The following is a 6,000-nucleotide window of genomic DNA, read 5'->3' as shown; positions in this document are numbered from 1 at the left end:
CTTTCTCCATCACCCTGGGGATTCCCTTTGCCTCTATCCTGTGTTAGATACGCTGTTTCCTGAATCTTATGTCTTCCTCTTTCCTGGTCCACTCTTTTTGTGGAGTGAATCCTCAGTAGAAACTTGAGAAAGGATGTATAGAAGATAAGATTTTTAGATCTTGTATGTTTGAATATAGTTTTGTCCTACTTTCATGTTCTCATTGATTACATATAGAATTTGAAATTTCAAATGACTTTTTTCCAGATTTTGAAAGATATTGCTCCAATGTTTTCTTGCTTCCAATATTACTATTGAGAATTCAGAAGCCTTTTCTTTCCTAATACTGGGTATGCTACTATTTTTTCCTGTCTGGAAATGTGTGATATCTCCTTTTTACCCTCAGTGTTCTAATATTTCACAAAAATATGCCTTAGAGCGAATCTATTGGGTTAAGCACTTATTGAGTTCTTTCAATCTGGGAACTTACGTCATTCGGTTCCAAAATTTTTCTTACATCTTTTTCTTTATTTTTATGTTCCATTTTTTTCTTTCCTTCTAGAACATCTATTATTGAATTGTTTGATTTCCTGGATGGTCTTGTGATTTTTTTCATCTTTTCTCTTGTTGTTGTCTCCCACTTTATGAGGAAAGTCCTCAAACTTACCTTCTCAAGTGCTATCAATATAACTTTCTGCAATGATGGAAATGTTCTATATCTGAGCTAATACCATGCTACTAGGCACCCATGTGGCTTTTTTGAGCCTTTGAAATGTAGAGAAAATGAAGACTTGAATTTTTAATTTTATTAATTTTAAGTAATTTAAATTTAAATGCAATGGCTAGTGGTTACCACATTGGCCAGCATAAGTATTAGTTTTCTGCTACCATGTTTTTAATTTCCAAGAGCTCTTTTTTTCCCCCTAAATCTTCCATTTTCATAGCCCTGGTTCTTGTTTAATGAATGCAATATTTCCTCTTATTTCTCTGGGGATATGATTATAGCTGCTGCTTTTAAGTCTTAATTACTGCTTCCTCCAAGATGCTGCTTCTATCTGTACTTGTTTGTTTGAGTCTCTATCTTCTGTATAACAGGCTTTCATTAGATGTCTGGGAAGTCTTGATGGTCTGCTCAAAATTAAAAGTGAAAAATTTAAGAACTGATTAGAAACTCTGAGTGTGTGAGTTTTACTTCAGGGTGATATAGGTAGGTAGGCTGTTGGAGAAACCTTGATGTCAGTATCTTTAAGCATTTTCTTTTTTGGATGGCCAGATTCCCCCAGGGAAGAGTCTTCCAATATCCCAATTAAAGAGTAAAGATGTAGCTGCTCCAAGTTGGAGAAGAGGTTTGGAGGTTGGTGAGTTCTTAATTCCCCTCAATGAGACTAAACATCTAGACGTCTGCAAGAATGAAGGAGGGTCCAATTTCTTCTCAAATAGCTTTCATTAGCTATTCTCTCCCTTTTACCTCTAGTTCTAGACTTTCAGCCCTAATTTAAAAAGCCCAGGAATTGTACCCTTTGAAGATTTTGCTGCATAAATATAGTTGGTTCTCAGCTTTCCCACCGATGGCTTGAAATTTTGTTTTCTCAAGGCTGTTAAATCACTTACCACCAATCCATCAGCTTTCAGCTTCCAAAATTTTGTTACTGCTGTCTCCTCTCCTATTCTCCTAATCCTGTGGGTTTAGATCTTGAAACAAAGCACTTCCTATTTTTATGTTTGTTCAGGAGGGAGGAAAATTGAATGCATATGTTCAATCCACCACTTTAATCTGGACTCTCAAAAGTGTCTACTCATTCTGTGAGGTCCAGTTCTGTGAAGCAGTCTTCTGAAACATTTACTGTAGCAGAATTAATCCTGTTCTTCACTGTATTTAAAATTTTTCAGTGTGGCGAACACCAAATTGAATCTTAAGCCATTTGTTTTCATATGCCTCTTTTCCCAGAGGAAATATCAATCTAAAAATGTTAGGACCAAGTTTTATCAACAGCACTTATCACAATTAACAGTAAACAATCAATGCTTGCTATACTCATGAATGTATAATTAGGTTCCTAAAAGAGTAATGACAAACTTTTTCAAAAACTGAACACTAATGCAGATACTTTGTTCACTGACTAAACTTTTTAATTCTTGTTTTGCTGTCTTCCCAAACTAAAACTGAAAACCTGTTAGCACCTACCTACACAGCACAGAAGCCTATTTATACATCAGAGCAATTTTTTGATTTATTGCCCTCTAGTGGCATTTCAAGAAACAAGCCTATGGGCCATCCTTAGATGATAATCTGCTGCTGTTGCTATTACAATCTCTATGGAATGCATCTCTCTATTTTTTTAATCTTCCCTATTGAATAAGCATGACTTCTGTAATCATAGAAAGCTATAATTTTTTAAACAATTTGACGAGTTTCTAATACAATATTAGTACATTAGGAAGCTGAATGAAAGTACAAATATAAATTATGTATTTATAAAACACAATCTATTTCTAAAGTTTACTTTTTTATTTCTCAACTCGATTTAGTTGAATTATGATAATATTCAAATGAATTATTTATAATTTGAATTTTAAATAAATATTTGAAGTTCTTCTAATGAAAAAAATCCGTTGTATTTTACATACCAAAAACCCAAATTGAGTTTCTTCTGCTCAATTTTGAAATAAATATGAAGTCTTTAATATGCATGTTTAAACATGTTTATGGAAACAAACACATATAAAAGTGTTTCTCAGATGATCTATTTAACGAAAGGGTCAACATTTGTACACATCTCCCCTGCCACGGTCATTATGTAGGTCTGTGCTTCTCAGGAAGGCTATACACCTTCATGCTACAGAGTGGAGGACTCTCTTTGTTTTGTGTTAGAGATGAGATATAGGACATGATTTGTACCAGCAGGTTACACAAATATTCCAAGCAATTGCATAATATCTGACAAGAAGAGAACTTATTGGAACAAGGAATTATTTAACTCACAAGTTTTATATATATATATATATATATAAATATATATATATATATTTTTATATATATATAAAATATATATATATTTTTATATATATATATAAAACTTGTGAGTTAAATAATTCATATGAATATGGATATATATTTACATGTAAACTTTCAAATGTTTTACACAGCAAAGGAGTTCATGCTAAGCAAATATAAGAGAAATAGATATTGCCAGATGGAAGACACAGAAGATAAGGGTGAGAAAGACAATCCCCTTCCCTACTCATCCCCCTGAGAGGAGAACAGCGCTTGTCACATGAATTTAGCTAATCTGAGCCAGAGTCTTTTCAGTTCCTGCTCAGCAGCAACTGGACTTTTCTATGGCCCAGTGACTGTCTATGTTTTCCATTCTTCTTCTAATTATTCTTTTTTTTTTCTTCCAAATAAGCATTTTTATTCCAGTTATTCTGCTACTCCTCCTACTATTTTTTATTGGGTATGGTTGGAGCAAATAACTTGTCTTTTGGTTTTTAAGTGGCTGGACCAAGAAGAGCCACACCTGGCCTGATGGAGAGGACTGAACATTACCCAAAGATCATAAACATTGAGCTGGATGCACTAGCTAAATAGGATCTGGGGGTTGTCTCCACTGGGGAAGGGCTGATTGTTCATTAGGTGCAGGAAGGGTGTACATGAATATGTGTGTTCACCAGGATTGTGGCAGACATTGTTAGTTGTCCAAATATTTGATCTTCCCTTTTTCAACAACAATAGACTTTCAACTGTTATAGTTTACTGTTCACAGAACCATGACAACATTTTCCCCAGCCTCTTCTGCAACTAGTGTGTGGTTATGTGACTAAGTTCCAACGGATGGGATATAAGCATAAGTGATGTGCATGACTTCTGGGTGTGACTGTAAAAAGAAATGCACATTCCCCCTTTCAATTTCTCCCTCCCTGCACTGGATGAACTGTACACAGAATGCCAAGCTGTCTGGAACATGGGGATGAGAATAACATACTAGGAATGGGCCCTTGACAGCTTTGCATTATGTACCAAGCTTTAACTTCCAAGAGAAATAAACTTCTACATCATTTAAGGCACTGATATTTAAGGTCGTTTTCTTACACATTTCAATATTTATTCTAAAAAAACATGCCAGGGGAAGAAGTCGATCTCATAAAGGGCAGATTTGGGTGTTACATTATGGAGAAGTAAAGTTTAATCTCTAATCTAAAGAATCACAGAAATTAGCCTGGAAAAGCCCTGAGATGAAAACTAGCATAGGATGTTGAGGTGCTGAAAGGAGATCGGAGGTATTTCATGCTACACTTGGAGAGATAACCATAACCCAGATCATTTTGAGCCTTGCAGCTATATTTACTAAGGAGAGTGAAGAAGATGAAAGTCAAAAGTGAATCCCATGTTTCTACCTTGATCAACTGTGCAGATTGTAGAACCATTTGCTGAGAAAAGAAACAACAGAGAAGTGATAGGTTTTGGTGGGAAGATGAATCCACTTTTGATATGTTCAGGTTGAGGTGGTTGTGAGTAGGCAATTAGATGTGAATCGGTGCTCAGAATTAAGATCTTGGGTGTAAATATATGTTTTGGAGCCACTGACAAATGGATAGTAAATAAAGCTACAAGAATAGGTAAGAACACCTAGTATGAAAGTCTATAACGAGAAAAGAATATAATAGAAAGGAAGAGGGTCTAAGATCAGCCCTGAAAATTTTCCTACATTAAACAATCGAATGTAAGAAGGGGAACTGACCAGGGAGATTAAGAAGGAATGGCCAGAGAGAAAGGAAGCCAGGCAAGTGTGTTGTCATGGAGACAGACCAAAGTAAGACAGTGTTTTAGTAAATAAAGAACAGCCAACAATGTTGGATGCTGTTGGAAGGTCGTGTAGAATGAGCTCTGACAAGAGCCTACTAGGTTTAACCATATGGAAATAATTGATGACTTCAATGGAGAAGTAAAGGCATTGGACTGTGGGGGGCGTGGAATCCACATTAGAGTAGGCTGTAATAGTGAATGGATGTTGTGGGGAAAAAATACTTCTTTCAACAAGTTTAGCTCCAAAGAGAGACAGAGATTGCATCAGCTGTAGGTTCTGAAATTGAGAGGTATTTTGTTTGGCTTGTCTTTTTAAGTTGGAAAATTTTTAGTTGAGTTTTTAAATACAGAAGAGAATGGTTTGTTTGCAAGGAAAAGATTGAAAATATAGGAGAGTGGATAATATAAAATTCAGCTGGGGTTAATAATAGAATAAACAATTCTAAACTCTCTATTTTAGGTTTGTGCCAGGCCTGAAACATTTCTCCTTTAGGTGTCCAACTAGGCATGATTTTCTTAGGCATAAGGCACTAGCTTCATCAGAATTTCTCCTTTGGTAGTATGAAAAGTAACAGCAGAGTCAAGATATAAAAACACTTGGGTCCCCTGCATGCTGATATCACACAGTCAAAGGGAAATACAGACAGTATGTCTTTGGATGGTTCGACTTAAGATTTTTTGACTTTATGATGGTGTGAAAGCAATCCACATTCAGTAGAAACTGTACTTTGAATTTTGAATTTGTTCTTTTCCAGGGCTAGTGATATGTGATAAGATACTCTCTCATGATGCTGGGCAGTCACACAATCACTAAGGTAAACAATCACTAGGGTAAACAACCAAAACTCTATGGTGTGGTATTAAATGAATTTCAACATGCTATTTTCAGCTTAAACAACAGATTTATTAGGATCTAACCCCATCTTAAGTCAAGGAGCATCTTATGGGACACTGGTATTTCTTGGACATTCCAGGTATGTCCTCTGCTCAGGGCCTTTTTCCGTTGTTGTTTGGTCTGCCTGAAATTCTCTTCCCCCCAGATATTCTCAGGGTTTGCTCCCTCAGGTCCTTCAGGTTTTTGCTCAAATAGCACGTCATCAGAGAGACCTCCCATAACCACTCTATTTAAAACTGCAACACCCCCTACCCACACGAGCACCCCCATCCCCCTTACCTGCTTAATTTTTCTATATATTGTAAACATGTTACTTATATCT

The sequence above is a fragment of the Pteropus medius genome, unplaced genomic scaffold, assembly GCF_902729225.1.
Source record: "Pteropus medius unplaced genomic scaffold, Ma_sr-lr_union100, whole genome shotgun sequence".
Classification (NCBI taxonomy): Eukaryota; Metazoa; Chordata; class Mammalia; order Chiroptera; family Pteropodidae; genus Pteropus; species Pteropus medius.
The sequence above is the reverse complement of the archived record's forward strand: the minus strand, read 5'-3'. Positions refer to the sequence as shown.